The sequence below is a fragment of the Alexandromys fortis genome, unplaced genomic scaffold, assembly GCF_014885135.2.
Source record: "Alexandromys fortis isolate MF-2015 unplaced genomic scaffold, M_Fortis_MF-2015_v1.1 scaffold_32, whole genome shotgun sequence".
Taxonomy (NCBI): Eukaryota; Metazoa; Chordata; class Mammalia; order Rodentia; family Cricetidae; genus Alexandromys; species Alexandromys fortis.
This window is the reverse complement of record NW_026067938.1, coordinates 6,270,479-6,292,306: the sequence shown is the minus strand read 5'-3', so window position 1 is coordinate 6,292,306 and position 21,828 is coordinate 6,270,479. Positions and strand designations below refer to the sequence as shown.

The 21,828-nt window shown below is 46.0% G+C and overlaps 1 pseudogene; it reads left to right on the top strand.

The window, feature by feature from the left end:
• Window positions 1-10,746: 10,746 nt before the first annotated feature.
• Window positions 10,747-11,027, top strand: LOC126504776 (ATP synthase subunit f, mitochondrial-like; annotated as a pseudogene).
• The last annotated feature ends 10,801 nt before the right edge of the window (window positions 11,028-21,828 follow it).

Here is a 21,828-nt window from a genome sequence, read left to right as displayed (position 1 = left end):
GCCCCGCCGCTCCTGAAAGTACCAAGCTAGAACCAGGTCTTTGACTCATGGGTCTTTGAGAAACGTATGAGATCCAAATTCAGAGTATCTGAGTCCAGACTTCCTCAGGCAAATAGGGAGGGAACTGCCCAGGATCCAACTCAGCAGATTCAAGAGCTAGATATACTTCTAGGGCTGAGTGTGGTGACTCAAGCCTGTCACCCCAGCACTTGGGAGTGTATGTAAGTGTGATGTGAGAGAGGAGGGAGAGAGAGAGAGAGAGAGAGAGAGAGAGAGAGAGAGAGAGAGAGAGGGGGTGAGCAGCTGTAGGCTCCCCAGCCTCCAAAGTATAGTGACAAGCTAGGGACCAAACACTAAAAGCCTGAGTTAGACTCAAGCCACGGCATAGATTGATTACATTGCTAGACCTCAGGCAGCAACACATAGAAAAACCAGGAGTCACTTTATGGACATAAAGCATCTCTAATAAATGGTACTAAAGCCCCTCCCTGCACAAGAACGGATTTCCCTGCCCAGTTCATGTTATTTGTGAGCAATGCAGTTGAGAACTGCTGGGAAAGGACTCGAGAGCCAACTACGACCCCTGCGGAAAGTGCCCTTTTGACTCAGAGGTTCCGTATTCACATTGCTTCATTGAGAGGGTCTCAGCCGGGCTGGCCCTGGTTTAGCATTTGACATTAATGCACTAGAAGGTTCTAGAAGGTCAGAGGTGAAGAGCCCAAGATTGAACAATCCAGCAGGCTCTGAAGAGACGAATAACCTGATGTACTTGTTTGTGTTTCAAGATGACTGCAGCTATCAAAGGAACAAGCCTGTTTTGATGTTTTTTCTCTTCCCCTAAATTAACACGTTTTTCTTTACTTCTGATAAAACAATGATGCTAATGTTTTCCATACATGTTGGCTCCGGAGAGAGGAATTAGTATTCCGAGGCAGAGTCAACTCGGGGAATTAGCAAGTGCAAGCTTGTAGTTTCCCTGTAGGATGCAGAAGTGTTAGTCTCTGCAAACCCTCCAGCCTCCTGGGTGTAGTTCACAGGGCTGGGCTCTGAAAGGGAGCACTCAGCCTGACTTTGGATGAAATGTTGTAGGTGGTGCAGCTTGGAACAGCTCATCTCGTGGAATCAGACAGCTTTGTACTCTGCTAAATCCATGGACATGGACATTCATGGGATGTTCAAGCTGAAAGGGGCTACCCAGATCATGTTCATGTGATTCCCAGATGACAGAGGAGAGAGGTGTAATTCACAGAGTAGCACCAGCACTGGGACCTGCTTGAGCCTAGGTGGCTGGCTCCCAGGGCACTGAGAAGTCACGCATACCAGCTAAGAATGTGCCAAGCTGGTGTACTGATAGGCAGTGGTATCTAGAAGCTAGAAAGTGTGGCTTCAGAAAGCATTATGATTTTTTTTGCCGGCGGGTCCTGAGTAGCTTGCGGCGGGGCAGGCTGGTCCTGGAGACAGTGAGGTTCCCTGACCAGGAGAGCTGCGCAGACCCAGCCATGCAGTGAGCGGCTGGGGGCAGGAGACAGTGAGTCCCCAGAAGGCACAGGTTCCCAGTGGCGGGCAGGTGGGTGGGCAAGCAGGTGGGAGACACAGGGACAGACACATCGTACAGAATAGAATTGGATATTTATTACTTAGAGAAGAGGTGGGGGAGAAAAAGAAAACAGAGAGAGAGAGAAAGTGGGGAGAGAAGTGGAGAGATGATGGAAAAAGAGGGTGAGCTCAGGCCAGAAGCTGAAGATCAGCCTGCCTCAGCAGATGGGGGAGGGAGTGGGCGTGGCTTGTCTCTTAAAGAGAGGAAAACCATAACAGAAGGGGCCAGCAGACCTGACTTTTCCTAACACAACAAGACATAAAAGTTCCTTTTTAAGGAATGCCCTTTATGTGCCATTGCTGATAGTTGAGTTTGCAATGAACTGAATAAACAAACTATTTGAAATGACCCCTGTAATTCAGGAGCTTCCACACTCCCTAACTAATGTCCCTAGGATTTACCCTCCAAGCCCAGAGACCCATCTGTCCTTTGTCTAAAGATAGAGAAGAACTATGCTTTGATCTTTCCTCCTTTCTTAGTTTCCTTTCAGACAGGGTCCTCGGGTAATTCTGGTTGGCTGTGAACTTGCCTAAAATGACCTTGAGCTTCTGACCCCTCTGCCTCTACCCTGAGTGCTGAGGTCACAGGAATGTGCTGTGTGGCACTGGGGATCGAACCTAATGCATGCTAAGCACGTCACCAGCTGACTTTCTCTCTCTCTCTCTCTCTCTCTCTCTCTCTCTCTCTCTCTCTCTCACACACACACACACACACACACACACACACACACACACACCCCGCTCGACTGTGGCCATTTCTTTGACCTGCCTTTCATGCGATGATAGGCAGATACGAATACGAGACAAATTTGCACAGGAGACGGGAGCATCTGACATTTGGGTACTGCTGGGCCCTGGAACCCATCCCTGTGGATACTATAGGAAGCGGGCACCTTTTTGCAGAAATCCTCCACCTTGTAGCCCTACCAAGACTGACTCCAGCTCTCATACTGTGGTGGGGATGGGTAGTCGGGGACAAAACAAGAGATGCAAGGGAGAAACCTTAGAATGACCCACTCTGTCTTAGCTGTTGCTGTGAAGAGACACCATGACCATGGCAACTCTTACAGAAGAAAGCGTTTAGAGACATGCTTGCAGTTTCAGAGGGTTTCGTCCATTGTCATGATGACGGTGAGCATGGTGGCACCCAGGTAGGCGTGGTGCTGGAGAAGTAGCTAAGAGCTTTACATCTCGATCTCCGGGCAATGGGGATTGGGGGTGGGGGTGTCAGGGTCGGGGTGGAACCTCAAAGTCCAGCCCCAGTGACATCCCCTTCAATCATTCTGAACACTTCCTTGACTGGGGATTAAGCAGTCAGCTACAGGAGCCTGTGGGGCCAACCCATTCAGACCACTACACAAAGTATTTTAACTGGAATCAGGCTGACTATGCTGAAATATCAGCAGCGGTGTACAGAAGGAAACACGATTAAACCACGCGCTGGTACAGAGAAATTGGGAGCATAACCCCAACTTCCCTGTGTAAATGGAACTGCTTCTTTGAGTTCTCATCCCCCACTCCCTGACATTTTTCTATTTTTTTTCTTTTGAGGCAAGGTCTCACTATGTAGCCCTGCCTGACCTGAAAAGCCCTATAAAGACCAGGCTGTCCTCTAACTCAGAGAGATCCACCTACCTCTGTCTTCCAAGGGTTGAAATTAAAGGCATTAATCACTACACCTGCCTATTGCATTCTTAAAAATAAACAAAACAAACAAACAAAAAAAACAAAGGTGTATTAATTGTCTCTTCTAGAAATATTCTTGTTTCGTTTGGATTTTTTTGTTTTGGGTTGTGTTGTTTGTTTTTGAGACAGGGCCTCTCTACATAGCCCTCGGCTGTCCTGGAACTCACTATGCAGACCAGGCTGCCTGCCTCTGCCTCCCAAGTGCTAGAATTAAGATGAGAGCCACCACACCCAGCCAGGAAATACTCTCAAAGGATAGCACGGTTTGAGAGAACTGTACAGCAATCAGGAGACTCTAGCTCTCGTCTATGGCCAAGGCTTTCCCGGGGTCAGTCAGTCTCCAGGGGCTGCAGACTCTTGGGGTGTAGCCAAGCAAGGGGAGCCAATTCTGAGCCTTCTGTACCCCTCTCCTCATGGCTGCCCTCCTCTGAAACTGAGTTGGTCTCTGACGCCAGAAATAGAATTATCCATTCGGCATCTCCCAGAATTAGGTCATGTGAGCTTTTCCTGCTGAGCAACCCCTAGGTTTCCTCACAGAGTTGGTTTATTGAGTCCTGCAGCAAAGAAGTCCCCACGCCGGGATCTGTGTGGAACCAACATCTATCTGAACTATCCTTGCAGGTTCCTACGGAATGAGTTCTCCAGACCCAGCCAAAGAGAATGCCAGATATCCCAAAGCAGATTCGTCACCTGAAATCAAAAGGGTGAGCCCATTTCCTGGTTGTTGAAACTGAAAAGGTTTAATGGATACTAGCGCCCCAGGGATGGAGATGGGGAAGGAAGACTGGAAAACCACATGTTTGTTCTGGCTGGGGGCGGGGAGGGGGGGCAGTTTAAATACCCTATGGTAGTGGTCTTGAACCTCTCTGTGGAGGGGCCACCATTTGGCAGGCTTTCTCAGAGGTGGAGTCTGGAGAGGCAACTCCCAGAGAAGGGGTCTTGGGATGGAACTTTCCACCCCAACATTCCAGATTCTTTGGGTATAGGGGTGCCCAGGGACTGGGGTGAAGCCTTGACACAAACAGGGACCACCTGCCATTTTCAAGGATCAAGATGGTTCTAAACCAAAAAAATGAAGATTGCAAATAGGTGGGAAGCAGGGGATGTCCTAAAGCACGCATTATAATCACACCACGGTTTGCGAAGATTTGAAACCACGCCTTTCAACATAACCTCTCCAAGAGCACTGAACTGCTCAATCGTATTTTTTTAAATTAGTTTATTATGTATATAGTATTCTGCCTGCATGTATGCCTGCACGCCCGGAGTGGACATCAGATCTCATTACAGATGGTATATGTGGTTGCTGGGAATTAAACTCAGGACCTCTGGAAGAGCTCTTAACTACTGAGCCATCTCTCCAGCCCAACTCAATAATATTTTTATATGATAAAGAATACCACATAAATCACTACCAAGTACCAGTTATTTTGTCTATGCGGGTGGATTTTGCACATGCACAAACATGTTGGGGGAGTGCACTTTTGTGTGTGCCTGCACATGTGTGTACGTGGAGATCAGAGGTCAGTCAACTTGGGTGAAGTTTCTCAGGAGCTGTCCACCTTGTTGAAAGGGTCTCTAGAAGACTTGGAACTTGCCAAATAGACCAGGCTGGATGGCCAGCATGGTGTTTTGAGTAGGTATGACCCCCAGAGATTCCTGTGTATTTGAATACCCATAGGGAGTGGCACCATTAGTAGGTGTGGACTTGTTGGAATAGGTGTAGCCTTGTGGAGAAAGCATGTCTGTTTGGAGATGAACTTTGAGGTCATATATGCTCAAGCTACACCCCATGTGACACACAGTTGCTTCTGTTTCAGCTCCTTCTTCAAGCACCATGTTTCCCTGCATGCCACCAAGTCCCACCATGATGATAATGGACTGAACCTCTGAAATTGTAAGCCAATCCCAATTAAATGTTTTCATTCGTAAGAGTTGCCATGGTCGGAGCTGGAGAGATGGCTCAGAGGTTAAGAGCATTGCATCCTCTTCCAGAGGTCCTGAGTTCAATTCTCAGCAACCACATGGTGGCTCACAACCATCTGTAATGAGATCTGGTGCCCTCTTCTAGTGTATAGGTACACATGCAGGCAGAACACTGTATACATAATAAATAAATATATATTTAAAAAAAAGTCGCTGTGGTCATGGTGTCTCATAACAGCAATAGAAACCCTAACTTAGAGAGCCAGTAGTCACAGGGGGCCCCTGCCTCGCCAAGACCTAAGGATGACTGTATTTGTTTGTATGTATGTATTTGATTTACTTTCAATGATGTTTTTAGCTGCTTGAAAGTAAATTACAGCAGGTAGCCGGGCAGTGGTGGTGGCGCACGCCTTTAATCCCAGCACTCGGGAGGCAGAGGCAGGGGGATCTCTGTTAATTCGAGGCCAACCTGGTCTACAAGAGATAGTTCCAGGACAGGCTCCAAAGCTACAAAAAAAACCCTGTTTTGAAAAAACCACCAAAAAAAAAAAAAAAAAAAAAAAGAAAAAGAAAGAAAGGAAGAAAGGAAAAAGAAAGTAAATTACAGCTATTATGAAATTTTATTTCTGCATGCATCTTCCAAATTCAGGAACATGATGTATAAATCATGACTGTATCATCATATCTAAGAATATTAATAATAATTTCATAATCTCATCTAATCCCCAGTCATAATTAACTTTTTCTCATTTGTTCTAATGTAATATAGTCTTTTCAGCACTAGTGATTGAACAGAAGAGACCTCAACGTGTTAAACAAATCCTCTATCTCTGGATTCCAACCCGAGCCCCAACAAGCCGAATCCAAGTACAGTCACTCTGTCTTTTAAAGCTTACAGCTGCCCCTCCTCTCCTCCCCCAAGCTTTGCTTTTATTTGTTTGTTTGTTTGTTTACTTAGTTTGCTATCCATGCCTGTTTACTCAGGCTCTGGATCTTTCTGGCCCTTCTTCTCTGCTGCAGTTTCACTTACTCCAGTCTTCCTAGACCGGAAGAGTTTTGATGTGACGTAGGCACACGGTCAGAAACATTCACAGCTAATGGCGGGCATGGTGACACAGGCTATGCCACGCTAAACTAGCTCACTGTTTTTAACCATCTCTTTGTTTGGGAGGAGAAGGGTAACACATGTGTGGAGGCTAGAAGACAACTTTCAGGGAGTCAGTTCTTTCCCGCTGCCCAGTAGATTCTAAGGATTGACCTTGGGTTGTCAGGCTTGGAAGCAAATGCCTTTCACCCTTGAGGCAGCCCTAGCTCACTGTTAGTAAGGATCGCTAAGTCAATCACTCCCTGGCGTGGTACAATTCCTAAAAAGTGACTCCTTAATGGCTAAGAGGATACTCTGGGAAGCCTATCCTTGAGGTGTATAAACATTGCATTACCTTGGTGTATTTCATGATCTCTGAGCACTGGATCTCCACGTCAAAATTTCGGCAAAGACTACAGGGTGGCCTCAAAACTCCACCTTAAATCCCTTGGAAACTGAGACTCCCTAAACCAGTCTTGTCTATGAAAACAGTCACTGTGTTGATAAAGTCAGGAAGTAAACAAAGTCTGGAATGACGGGAATCCCAGCATTGTGGCAGTAGAGGAGCAGAATCACTAACCTGTCACTAAAGACAGACCTTCATCAGGCCAGTTCCTTAGGACTGGAGGCCAGATGTGTGGGACACTTCTGAGATCACAGTGTTGGAGTCCTGCTTACTTTATCAACACCCGGGGCTGATTCTGCACATTCCAGACTTGTATGGCAATACCAGTTAGACTTCCTGGGCTGTTGTCAATCACTTTCCTCTGCCTCCTCTTAACCTTCGCATGGTTTCAGCGTCTTGGAAACCTCGAGATAGGAAATGAAAGAAAAGTAGAACCAGAGAATAGAGTAACCTACAAAATACGACAGTTTCGTGACCTGCTTCCCTCAGGCTCCTTCAGTGCTTACTGGTGTCTTAAAAGACAAGAAAGGACCAGAAATGCTTTATCTGCAGGAAATGAAGCTTTTGAAAGTATTGCATTATAAGTCAGGTGTGGTGGTATATGCCTTTAATCCCCACAGGGGGTGGGGTGCTTGCAGGCAAAGGCGGGCGGATCTCTGTGAGTTCGAGGCCAGCCTGATATACAGAGTGAGTTCCAGGACAGCCAGGGCTGTTACACAGAGAAACTCTGTCTCCAAAACCAAACAAACAAAACAGTGTTAAACAAACAGGGGAAATTATCCTGGAGTTCTTTTGTGCTGGTTGACATAAGTTACGATGAGTGGATCTGGATCGGGGACAAGAACAGAGTGCTCCTTGACACAAACTATCTCCCTTTGCAGTAGACCCTGACAGCTCTGACAGGACGTGTGAGGAAGGAGCCTGGAGAGCAGGCCCACTGGCCGTTCCTCCCTCCCAGAGACCATCTCGGCTGTGCCTTGCTCCCTGGCTCTAAAATAAAAGTGACAAGGGACACCGAAGTGTTTGTATACCAGTACGTGCATGTGGAGATCAGAAAGCAACTCGCTGGAGCTGGTTCTCTCGGGATCAAACTCTACTACTGCTACTACCTGCTGGGCCATCTTACCACACACATCTCCTCTCTGCCCTCCCCCCCACACCTCAAGACCAATGGGCCCTCACTCGGACAGAGCCAAATGAGATAGGGTGAGAGTTTGTACAATGGAAGTTTTTCAGTTACTCAGGAGCTTTTTGTTGAAGACTAATTATTAACTAAGTCTGGAAGCTTTAGGAGGGATGAATAAATAACACCTTTATTTTTCCACCCAATCTTGAACTAACAGAAGTAAAAAGCAAGAGCTAGGCAGATGAAGAGTGAAACCACAGAGATCTATGAGGTATGCTCCAGGATGCTCTAAGGTCCTCTGGTTCAACATCTTCCCCTAGGCTAGACTTGAGCCCTGTTAGTTGTGCGATTATTAATTCAAATGAATTTCAAGCTTATCCAAATTTTGTAGCATGCAACAAAGAGAGGATTCAAATATAAAAGTCGGACTAATAACTTTTTCTAAGATTGGGTCTTATTATGTAGGCCAGGTTGGCTTTGAACTTGTCCAATCTTCCTGCCCCAGACTCCCAAGTGTTGGGATTCCAGGAGTGTATGGCTATTGGGAGAGAACTGCTGTGTCAGAATGGATGTTGGTGTGCGCTGTTACTGGAACCAACTAGTGGAGTGGGACTGAGACTGCACGGATGTCCCGCGACTGATTGTGTAGCTTTGCAAGGCAGTAGCTGCCCATTTAAATAAACAGTGTTGTTTCAGAAGAGCGTGGAGAAGGCAGCAGAAGAGCAAGGCTGCAGTGACATCAGGGACACTTCCAGATACGAAGCCAGAGAAAGAAGCTCACTAACGTAGTTAAGGGCCCAGAGAAGTGAAAAGGATGGGCTTCGACTAAAGCAAAATCAGGCGGTTTAGAGAAACACTAATACTATCAGGCAAAAACGTCAAAAAAAAAAAAAAAAAAAAAAAAAAAAAAAAAAAAAAAAGTCGAGAAGGACGAGAAAGCATTTTAGAGCATATTAAGAATGCCACATGTGGTCCTCAGATCCCAGCTTTTGATGATGGGATGCCCTGTACTTCTCACCTGATGCCGTGTGGTGGTCATGAATCAATGTTGCACATTTATTATGGGATCTAACTCAGGAGTGCTGGTTTCGACTTTCCCAACTCAAAATAACCCCCCAAAAGTCAAGGACTTCACTACTCACAGAGAAAGGGAGGAAATACCCAGCAGCGGAACACAGTCAGCACAAAGGTGAAAGGTAAATTTCTCCTTGCAGATCCTGTCCGACCCAGCCTGCCCCGAGTGACAATAACTTGTTTACATTTAGCAGATTCGTTACCAAAGAATCACAGTCAGAAAGTAGAATCACTGTCAGGAAAGACAAAATTTAATCTTGTACGTGTTTGTGCTGTTGGGGTGGGGGGGATTGTGGGTACGTGTGTGCGTGTGCGTGAGGCTGCGTAGAGAGGCCAGAGGTCAACCTTACGTGCTGCACCCCAAGAGCAACCCACCTTGGTGTTTGCTGTTGTTGTTTGGTTGGTATGGTTTGAGGTTTTCGAGACAGGGTTTCTCTGTGTTGCCCTGGCTGTCCTGTAGGCCAGCTTGGCCTCGAACTCAGGGATCTGCCCTCCTTTGTTTCCCCAGTGCTGGGATTAAAGACGTGGGCCACCACCCGGCCCCACTTTGGTTTTTTGAGTCAGCCTCTCACTAACCTAGACCTTACCAAGTAGGCTGGCTGGCTGGCTGGCCAGCAAGCTCCAGGATCTGCCTGTCTATCTCCCAGTCATGGAACCACAAACTTCTGCCACCACATCCAGTTCTTCTCATAGGTACTGGGGATCAAATTCAGGTCCTCACGCTGTGTGGCACTTTACTGACTAAACCATCTCCCTGCCTCCTGGGATCTGGAATATATTTTAAACCTTATTTATTTTTTATTATTTAGTGGTACTGGGGATTAAACTCAGAGCCTCATGCTTGCAAACATTTTATCATCGGCCTCAACCCCAAGAATCTTTAGTGATCCATCAGAACAGTGACAAGAAGTGATTTCGATGTTCAGTGTTAATGCTAACCAACCAGTGGTGGCTACTTAAAGACAGGTGCCGAGGAAGACCACTGGAGGCTGATGGAAGCCAGCAGAACGCCACGAAGAAACTCAGCTCTATTTGGCATGGGAACCTAGCTGCCAGCACTCGGTTGTTTCCACGTTTCCCTTTCCCAGAATCACACAAGACTGTGACCAGTCCTCATCATTGGGGGAGGTAGCTTTTTTTTTTTGTTTTTTTGTTTTTTTGTTTTTCGAGACAGGGTTTCTCTGTGGCTTTGGAGCCTGTCCTGGAACTAGCTCTGTAGACCAGACTGGTCTCGAACTCACAGAGATCTGCCTGCCTCTGCCTCCCGAGTGCTGGGATTAAAGGTATGCGCCACTATCGCCCGGCGGGAGGTAGCATTTTTTAACCTACCTGAAAACGTGGCTCAGCTGCTTGTGTGTCTTCAGCTTCTTTGGACGGAAAAGAGCACTCTGGAAGAGAAAGCATTGTATAGTGATGGAGACAATGCTGGAGAAGTCCTCTGTGTTAAAGGCATACAGTTTTCACTTTTGGATAGGAGATGATTGTTATCTACAATTTAACACAGGAAGGAAAGGGTAGCAAGTTGACCCTTCATCTTGTCACATGGGATGTGGCAATCCCAATCCCTGGACATATGACCTGAGTGTTACAGAGTATGACAAGGTTTTGTTGTTGTTGTTTTGTTTTGTTTTTGTGGGGGTTTTTTTGTTTGTTTGTTTGCTTGCCAATTGTTCAAGCAAAACTTCAGAGAGTCCCATCTTCCTTCACTTCAAGCAAGGTGCCCACTAGGCAGTTTTTTATTTGTGATGGTTTACTATTCATCTAATACACCCAGGATGGGAAAGTTACACATGGTTCCTTTAAAAATAAGATTAAAATTAGCGGCTTTGCTGACACCAGGGCTGCAAGATGGCGTTGCTCATGCCGCTGAAGGAGAAGAAGCTTGTAGAGGTTAAACTTTGAGAGCTGCCAAGCTGGATATTGATGCGGCATTGTGGGAGCCTTTCAGAGAGGTTACGACCAGTAGTACAAGTGCGTCACTGTGTGGAAAGGCAGCGTCTCAGGGGTTAACATGGTGCTGGCAGCCTATGTGGTTTCCAGCTACTGCATTGCTTACAAGGAACTCAGACACTGAGCAGCGACACAAGTGCCACCAAAGAAGGGTCCCCAGGAGGGGACTGCACACCTGAGCCCTGTCCTATGCCATCCCTCAAGAATTCAACTGTAGCTGGATCTTCATGTCCTAATAACTAGGGTCCAATAAAAGGTGACCGGTTAAAAAACGATTAAAATTAATTAGCTTCTCATTTCCTCTTCTTAGCAACATAGCTCTTTGCTTTTATTTATTTATTTTGGAGCCATAAGTACTTGGAGGTTTTTTTTTCATTTAAAATTAATGAATCACCTTTTAAAAATTAATATTTTTAATTTTACGTGCATGAGTGTTTTGCCTGTACGTGTGCAGAGTGTGCATGTGTACCGCATGCACATCTGGTCCCAGTGAAGGCCAGAAGAGGGCACTGGGTTCCCTGGAATTGGGGATGTGGAGCAGTTGCGAGCTGCCGGGTGGGCACTGGGAACAGAGTCCCAGTCTTCTGCCAGAGCAAATGCTCTTAAGCATTGAGCCATTCCCCCCCCCCCCCCTTCTAAAGAAGGAACGGCATACGGAGCAGCCTGGATGTCCATTGACGATGAACAGATACAGGGGAATTTTATTTAGCCAGAAAAAGAGTGCAATCAAAATTTCAGAACTGTAATCATGTGAGGTAAAATATCTCAGACTCAGAAAGACAAATGCCTCCTCTTCTATGCAGATCCAGGTTCTAGTTAATAGATATGAATGTGTGTAGGAGGAAATAGGTCTTGAATCTTTAGATGGGACCATGAGGAGAGGGAAGAGATCTGAAGGGCACATTGGAGGTCATGTGACGTGGAAGCAGAGGTGGAGCTGTCGAGGAAGGAGGGAAGAGCAATATCAAAAGTGCACAAAAAGGCCATTGGAAATCCATCAAATTGGGGGGGGGAACACATGAAAGAATCTCATAAAGAAAGAGCACTTGGGGTTGGTTTTGCCAGTTTGACAGCGTCTAGCATCACCTGGGAAGGGAGTCTCACTAAGGAACCGTCTAGATTAGGTGGGCCTGTGGTTATTTATACCTGTGCAGGATCTCAGTTGGGTTGGGATTGGGAGAACATCCCCGAGTGTAAACAGCACCACTTCCCTGGACAGGGGACCCTGAATCACATGCGTGGAGGTGAGCTGGATCCTGGCATGCATGCATGAGTTCCTTGTTCTCTGCTCTGACGGCGATTATCAAGCAACTTCTGTTTCACCTGTCTGCTCTCTTGACTTCCCCTCAAGGATGAACTTTAACCTGGAATTGGGAGCCAAGTAAACCCTTTCTTCTTTAAGTAGCTTTCAGAGCCATGGGCGACACCTAAGATGCCCTGACCCCTAACGAGAGGCACTCCGAGTCATTCAGTTCTCCTGAATATTATATACAAAAGAACTCTTGCTGTTCCATTCGCTTCTTTATTCAAAGGAACCGCAGACGCCGGGCTCGATTAATAAATGTACCGTAACACTTCTTCAAAACATATTTATTAAGAACCAACTGTGTGTCATTGAAAATACAGGTGTGGGGGGACACACAGTTCCTGCTCTCAAGGAGCTTACATTTTATTTGGGGGAGACATTCAAATAAGAAATTTATCAAAAAAAATGAGGAAGAGGAGAAGGTAAACAACAGGTCCTTGGAAAGTTTTTTTTTTATTTATGACTTTATTCACTCTCTCAAACTTACACAAACTTTAGACTCATCATTTTAGCTGAACTGAAATACTAAATTTTCCGAGGGGGTAATGTTCAAATAGCCATCCTCTGGTTGGAGCACAGGGTTAGGATCTTCCTCCAATCACAGACGAGGCTGCCTGAGGTTGCATGGGTTAGAGGAACGTAGGGCACTGTGAGCATAAGTGTTTGTGGCCTCAGAAGGAGCAAGCAAAATAGAAATCAGAGATGAAGGTGTTGGAGGAGAGGGAAGGTAAGGACAGCCCTGTGGCTGGAGAGCCCTGGAGCTGCACAGGCTGGACAAAAGGGGAGTGTTAGAAGTCAAGGCTGGAAGCCTGACTAAAGGGGGCTGTAGAGACCATCACAAGACCTCTGGGTTTTACATAAGAAGTCATTGCAGGGAGAAAAGAATGGTTCGGTCAAATCTGTTTAGCCGGCTGGGCGTGCGTGGCACTCGCCTTTAATCCCAGCACTCGCGAGGCAGAGGCAGGTGGAGCTCTGTGAGTTCAAGGCCAGCCCGGTCTACAAGAGCTAGCTCCAGGACAGGCTCCAAAGCTACAGAGAAAGCCTGTCTCAGAAAACCAAAACAAAATCTGTTTAGCTGATAATCCAACAGAACAGCGTGGAAGCAGAGAAACTGACCTATCGTGACAGCCTGGCAGAAGAGACTGGTGGTGGTCCAGATGAGGGAAGGAGCGAGATGGCAGGCTGCTAAATGGGCTGAGAGAATGTGTACACGAAATATTTTGACTCTAAGAGGAAAAGGGAGTGAAAGTTGACTTCATAGATTTTAGTCTGAGAAACTAAAGATGGAATTGTCATTCTCCATAAACAAGACAGAAGTACGGGTGTCTAAGAGGAAAATGAAAATCCTGTATGACGTCCAATGGCCATGAGGAAGAAATGCTGGGGGCAGGGGAGTGTGTGAGCGTAGATGTGGGAGCTGGGATGCTGGCTGACAGGCCTGTGGGAGTCGCCCGCCAGCGCCTGGGACGTATTCGAGCCAGCAGAGAGCTGATTGTAGACTGTTCTGAAGGCTTAGCCTAGAACACCGCAGCACTTAGGACAAAGAGAAGACTTGGCAGAGCAGAATGAGATGTAACCCCTGAAAATGGAAGCAGTTTAAACTCCGGAGGCTGAGAGAACATGTTGAGAAGAGCAAGAGCGTGTCTGGTGTCAAATTCGATCACGCGAAAGCGGGTTCATTTAGTTTACCAGAGACAGCCACTCCAGAAAGAAAGTGAGGAAAGGGAAAGAGAACTGAAAAAGATCTTGTTGTTGTTGTTATTGTTGTTGTTTATACGTATGTGTGTAAGTCTGTATGAGTGTAGGCATTAGATGCCATGGAACTGGAATTACAAACTGTGAGCAGCCAGCGGGTGCTGGGAATCAAACCCAGGGCTTCTGGGAGAGCAGCAAGTGCTGTTCTTAACCCTGTAAGCCATCCCTTCAGCTCCTCAGATTAAACAAACAAATCAAAAACCCGTAAAGTCAGGCATCCCGCACACGCACACATGAAAAGCGTTTAGCATAGGATGCGAAGCTACTACTGTCATTGTTTGTTCCTTCTGGTTTTTAAGATTAGAAACAAAACAGTACAAAGGAAAAATCCAATAGGAAGAGAAACCTAGACAACTTAGAGAGAGAACAGTTTCAGTAATGAAGTTCCTAAACACAAGCAGAGGCTGAACCTATTAAGAGCTACTACTGGGGAGACGAGAGGTAGGTAGCACCAGCGGAAGCAGCAGGTGGAGGGCCTGGGGAGGTGGCACAGTGGCTCAATGGCTTGCTGTGCAAACATGAGGACCAGAATGCATGTTCCCAGGCCCGCAGAAAAACCAGGCAGGTGTGCAGGCCAGCTGTATAATCCTAGCACTCTAGGGGTAGAGACAAGGGGCCCTGAGGCAAGCCGGCCAGCGAGATTAGCCAGAATCTCGGCAAGTTCCGGGTTCAGTGAGAGACCCTGCCTCGATAACAAAGTGGAGTGAAATAGAAGATACAGCATCAACTTCAGGGCTTCCACAAGTATACACATGCGCGCATGCACGGACACACACACACACACACACACACACACACACACACACGAAACAGCAGTAGAGAACTCTGATGAACTCTGGTCTCTTGTTTTGAGTGAAACAACTGAGTTCATCATCTTGGAAGAACTGAGGTCTGAAGGAGGGCAAGAGCAAATCGTGGTCACAGAAATGGCAGCTGTAATGTCTAAGGAACATGAAGAAAGAGGGAGGGCGCGGTGGAATGGCAGCTTAAGGCAAGGAAGTCCAGAACACGAGCAATGAGTGGACTGTTTATGCCACTTGTTTCTAACAAAATTTTGCTTTCACATCCTCTAAGATTGAAAAAATAAATAAATAAACCAGCGGGACAGTGGTGGTGCACACCTTTAATCCTGGGGAGAGGCAGGCAAATCTCTGTGAGTTCGAGGCCAACCTGGTCTACAGAGCGAGTCCCAGGACAGCCAGGGCTACACAGAGAAACCCTGTCTTGAAAAACCTATGTATATTCTCGCACATAGATCAACAAGTTGACACGATTTTAAAAACGTAATTTCTGATACATTTTATAGTGTCATTTCAAAATAAAGCAAACCACTTAAAACTGCACCAGCCAATGAGATACACACTAGACCACAGATCTCTAATGTGAATACAGAGTTAGCATTGCTTTCCTGGTACTCTCCCCACTTCTCCACACGCTCCCTAATAATGTGTTTCTACTGCTGAGCCCTGCTATAGTGCTGTGTAACCAAACTATAAAGACTCTTTTGAAGTTAATATTAATACTATTAGTTAACAATTTAAAGACATCATACATCATCAAAAATAATTTGGTCATTGTTTTTTAACTCATTTTGTCAAATCGTTATAAAAATAATGCCTGGGTTAATTCTGAAGTTACTTGAGAAAATATTTTTCACTCTATCTCATCTGTTTCCTAAGACTTTGAAAGCCCGAAGCAGTAGCTGGGGTGCAGTTCAGAGGTAGAGCAGTACGTGCTTGGCATGCACGAGGTCCTGGGCTCCATCCCCAGAATGCCAAACACTCCATCCCTCAAGAAAAATACCCAGGACAGTAAGGGGGATGCTCTGTGATCAGCCTGGTATTTAAGACTACAACGAAGGCCGGGCGGTGGTGGCGCTTGCCTTTAATCCCAGCACTCAGGAAGCAGAGGCAGCGGATTTCTGTGAGTTTGAGGCCAGCCTGGTCTACAAGAGCTAGTTCCAGGACAGGCTCCAAAGCTACAGAGAAACCCTGTCTCGAACGCCTCCCCGCCCCCCCCCCCCAAAAAGACTGTAACAAAGCAATGACGGGCCAAGCTGATCTTTCCAACTCATAGCAGTACACAGGTCTTGAGATGATGCACAGGGAGACGGCGCAGGTAGGAAGCTTCGCCTTCTTTCTTAAAGATGATTCTGCAAGGGAAAGTCTCCCTTTGCATGTCACCTGCATTCTGAGGACACTCCATCCTCTTCTGAACAAGCGCTCACTATTTTCAAAAGCAGCGTTCACAACCTCTCTGGGAGATGGACAGGAAGCTAGCTTATCATACAGACACCAGTGTGTCTACAATCGCCCTAAGCTAAACCTTCAGCTTTAAGGGCTAGAGAAGCTAAGCTGCCTAAGGCACAGGCTGCTCTTTAGAGAACAAACATGGTGGCTAACAACTGCCTGTAACCCCTGTTCCAGGGGATCTGACATCCTCTTCTGACCTCGTCGTCCTCATCTGGCCTCCACAGGCACCAGACATATACATGGTATAAAAGCTTACATTCAGGTGAAATACACCCCCCCCACACACACACACACAAAATCTTTAAAAACTAGTATATGAAGTCTGGTGGTAGTGGTTCACACCTTTAATCCCAGCACTCTGGGGGCAGAGGCAGGCAGATCTCTGAGTTCAGGTCCAGGCTGGTCTAAAGAGCAAGTTCCAGGACAGCCAGGGCTACACAGAGAAACCAAAACAAACAATATTTAGTATATTTAAAAAAAAAAAACCTTTTGTCCCAGGAACAATTTGATTATGTTCCTGAAATACCAACTAGAGAGGTGAAAAAACCCTAAAAGATAAATGTCCTTCCCCATTAACCTGTACAGAATGGCAAATCTGGAACCCCAAGAGTCTTCGTGTATTAACCCCCAGGGAAGCAGCTACCTACTGCCCCTTTCCCTGCAGGCTCTGTGACTCGGTTCCTTAGGCGTGGGTTCCAGCCACACGTGGTATTTCTCTACCCTTTCATAGACACCTTTGACTGACACTGGCTCAGCAATCCGGCCTTTCCTGTAAACGCATTTTGCAGAAACAGTTCACAGTCATTACTTGGAAATAACAATGAATTCTCCAAGGAAGAGTGTAAAACTTTATAGATTCCCAAGCCAAAGGAATGTCACGACACTTGATCCTAATAAACTTCAGCCGTCACTAGGAACATACGACTGCTGCCCGGGGGTCACAGCTCACGGCACCTCGTGGCCCATTTGGTAACAATAAAGCGTGAACTAAATTAAGATTCTCGTTATCACTTGCCTCCTGCCATGCTTAGTTTCCCAGAAATGAGCCCAAGACTAACAGTGGTCTCCTCTCAAGTTTCTCTGACCAGAAACGAAGGCTACAGAATTCATGGCTACAAAACCTAGGCTGCTTTTACTTACCAAGAAGCTGAAGCAATTAATTTGCTTTTGGAGTGAGTTGCTAGCGCATGCACACCGTACTGAACTGTATTACCATCAACTGTATCTGATCTGTTCAGGGAGGCTTCAAACGCAAACATTCCTATTACATCTGCATCTAATTATCATTGTTTAACAATCACCAAGACTAAAGCCTTTAAACAATGGTCCAAATGACATCAAGACCCCAGTCAGTAAGGGGCTGGTGTGTGGCTGCCAATAGTCTGATCAGCCAGCATGCTAGAATCCGATCCAGTTTCTCAAGGTCTAGTTTACCACAGTATTCTCAAACCTGTAGATCCTTCTAGCACATATGAACCTCTGGACCCCCCAAGAAGAGAGAAACATGTAAGCAATCCCTCTCTTAGGCAGAGTAACCCTTCAGAGCCTAGAAAATACTTCGGGAAACTGGTTAAGGCATAATCTTATCCCATGCCGGATGACCACCAGTTCTCATGGGAATTCCAGTTCTATGTGGCATACTTTTACAAATTCCTTCTCCACATTCTACCTAAATTATATCTTTGGATTTTCTCATCAAGGGCCAAAGTCGAAGTAAGGAAGGTCTATCTGAAAAAAAACCTGTCAGACAACATGACAGTCAACTTTCAGGTGAGGGTTGTATAGGTGATCGTCTCAGAGGACGGTTTCTACCTCCCTTGTCGCTTGGCAGGGGGAGTACTCAGTGGAGAAGCAGCAAATCAGAGACGGGAGTTTCTCGTGAAAGCAAAGGGACACAGTGATCCAGCCACCCGCACTCTGTACACATGGAGACCACTGGAGCCACTGCACTGCAGCAGCCTCTGCTGGGAGCAGTAGACAGGGTCTGCAGACTCCTCACACAAAGCACCCCCTCAGTGGGGCTTCTGAAGTCTATGTTCATTGCTAATGTAAAAGGATGACAAGTCTTCTTTTAGGAGTTAAGATCACATGAGAATGATGCAAATTTAACTTGTCAATTCCAGACTATCAAGCATTTAATCTACTACTGGAAAGAAACCTAATTAAAGATAAATGTTAATACAATGACCGCATGGAAAATACTCGCACACTTCGATCTTCTCTTTAATCTGTGAGAATTCGCCCTTTTCAAATTCAAGTTTTTTAACAAAAAAAGTGAAATGTAATCACGATTGTGGAAGGAAGTTTTTGCTACTTGTGGCATTAGTCATCACACACACACTCACTCACTCACACACACACACACACAAACCAACAACAACAAAACATTAAAACCCATTTTCTGGGCTGGGAAGTGCTATATGCTGCCATGGTACACTCTTGATAGGTTTGGAACCCAAATTATTACTTGCCACTGAGGGCAGGATTCCACATTTCTGGGCTAACCTGACCATCTGGAGAGACCACTAGCCAGCTGATTACACTCTTGCTTCAGGTGGACTGTTCCTAATGTTAGCACAGCAGAAGAGGAAGTTAAAACCTATGGTAAAACAATGTAATCAGATTGTGATCTTCAAAGTTCTACAAAGACTACAGGAAAGTCTTACTAGCACAAAAGTCTTTACTAAGTGTAAAGCGCTGTTCTCTAAGCACAGCTGAGAACACATTGTTTAAAACCGCTCATTGGTAGGAAATGATGGCACACACTTTTAATCGGAAAACTCTGGAGGCAGAGGAAGGAAGCTGGATCACTGTGGGTGCAAGGCCAGCCTGGTCTACACAGTGAGTTCCAGGCTAGCCAAGAATACAGTGAAGCCCTGTCTCATAAAAAGAAAGGAAAAAAACAAATAAAACCCTACTTATAATCCCACATATTCAAAACCTAAGCCTTAGGTACTCAAGAATCTCAAATTCTATTTATTTTTAAGCTAGATAAAAATCTAATCAAATGCTTTTCCAAGACACAACAAATGGACAGGGGATATAAGCTGCTAAGCAGCTTTTAGAGAAAAGAAGAAAAACATTTTTCAAACCAGCCTGAGGCAAAGTCCAGAAGCAAAGGGTCCTCCTGACTGGAGTGAGGTCTGAGGGCAGTGTGTCATCATGCGCTGAGTCACAGTGGCCAACACATTGCTTACATACCATGAAATGCCAAGATGACTAAGGACATATTTAAGAAGGACAACTCTTTCCCAATACTCTTAAAATTTGTAAGAAATGCTTTAGTATTTATGGGGCACACAGCTACCCCAAATTCACTAGCCTACTAAAATCTCCCTCCTTCGGTGCTTATGGTGAACATGGTCATGTTGTTACTCAATCTGTAAGCAACTGGAAATTTTACTTTGGTAAGAACACCTATACTGAGAGCAGATAACTAAGAAAATTATGTAGATAACTTTCATATTTTTTTTCAACTCTGGACTGCTGGGTCCCAAAGTAATGGTATAAGGCTGGTTCAAGAACTCTCTCTCCAGCCAGGACTACACAGAGAAACACTGTCTCGGGGGAAAGAAATGTCTCTCAACTTCTGAAGCACTGGGGTTGGGAGACTTCTCAGATCAGAAAACAGGCTAGCCTAGAAACCCCTATGGGTCAGAATAGTGGTTTCTGATTGGTCTATAGAGTGCTCACATGGATAATGTTAGTTAGCACCCCGCAGATTATACACAGAAACCTCATGGCGTGTAGCTTTAAGAAAAACAAATATTTTTATTTATTTGTTTGAGGTAAAGGCATCACATATCCCAGGCTGACTTCCAAGTCACTAAGTAAGCCAGGCTGATCTCGAACTCCTATCCTCCTGTCTCCACCTCCCAAGTGCTGAGATTACAGATGTGGATCACAGCGGACAAGAAACCGTTCGTTTGAATGTGGGGGAAAAGAGCAATGGTTAGCTTTTGTTGTTAAAGTTATTTTCTCAGAATAGGATGGTAAAAAATATTCAAGAAGATCCTCTAAGCATTTTTATTCCTTTGTATTTCTGTCTTCCATCCTTACCTAGTATTAACGAATCACATCAACTAATAAGGTGGACTTTGTTCTTGTAAGGAATCTCACACAGTAGAATTTAATGCCACTGCTTTGGTTTGTTAAATTAATCTCTCTCTCTCTCTCTCTCTCTCTCTCTCTCTCACACACACACACACACACACAGACATATGATACTAGTTTTGTATTTATAAAATAAATTTATATAAAGTGAGCCAATTCAAAAAATATTGGGCAATATTTTAAAATATGATTCAAAGAGCACATGGAAATGGCTAAACCTGTTGAGTTCTTCCTAGAGTCTGATGCTTAGAAAATTCTGCTTTAGCTGGGTGGTAGCACACACCTTTAATCCTACACTTGGGAGGCAAAGACAGGCGGATCTTTTTGAGTTCAAGGCCAGCCTGGTCTAGAGTGAGTTCCAGGACAGAAAGGGACGTCTGTCTCAAAAAAAAAAAGGAATTAAATTAAATTCTGCTTTAAAGTCTAGTTATCACATATGTGGGTTAAAAACTGTTAATTCAGAAGCTTAGATAGTAAACTCAGGCCAGGAACACTCTTCCCTCAGACCTCCCAGAGACAAGAATATCAGCAGCTTTTCCAGTAACCATCCTACCTTGCTCACTGTCCATCTAAACAAACTGCAGGCCAAGGATGGCGGCCCGACCCTGCTCACAGACAAAGTCTGGAATCCTATTCAGAGCATGGCCCGCACACTCCAACAGGAAGGGGTAAAGAAGCCGGTTTCCACAACTAATGTACCGAGGTCAAGCAATCACAGGAAGGATGAGTCCAAACTGCCACCCACTACTGAAAACCCAGTTGGTACTGCATCAAAGCCCAAGGAATTGACTCCAAGTGCAGCACAGCCCACCGGGTTCCCTCCCAGCAGCTGCCTCGGAAGGGCTGCGCCTCTTCGTCCAGGGCAATGAGGCCAGGCGCTGCAGAGGACATCCCTAGCGGGCATACAAAATCGGCTGGGGAAGTGCAACTCTGCTGGCTTAGGGTTCGGGGTGAAGTTATTTGTGTCGTCACTTTTTCATCCTTACAGCCCAGGCAATCTGCAACCGGCTCATCTGAAGCCAGGACTCAAACCCCCGGCACATCCGTGGCTCACACTGACTTTCCTGGAGTGCTCTTGTTTCCCTTCCCTAAGTGACATCTCTTTAGTTCCTACTGATGTCTAACAGTCTAACAGCCTCTCTCTCCTTGGCTCTTCACCTCCCCCCCCCCCCCGCCCCCCCCCCCCCCCCCCCCCCCCCCCCCCCCCCCCCCCCCCCCCCCCCCCCCCCCCCCGCCCCTTCCCGGCCTGGTGAAGTACAACCTCATGCTCCCCATACCCATAGCCACCTATCTACTGTACCCCTGAATTTCAGAATCTCAGCACCTCAAAAGGCAGATTGTCTTTAATCACAGCTTTACCTGCCACCCCCAATCCTGCCATCAGTAAATATTTGAATCACGTGGACAGCATTGCTCCAAGCTTTTGTATCAAAGCTTGAGTTGAGCTCCTGGCACTATTTCAACCCTCTTCTGCTCAAGTTTGGGTCCTTCCTCTCCCCAAAACGTGCAGCTTCTTAATCCAAGCAGTCTGTTCGTTCTCTGTGCTCACCTTAC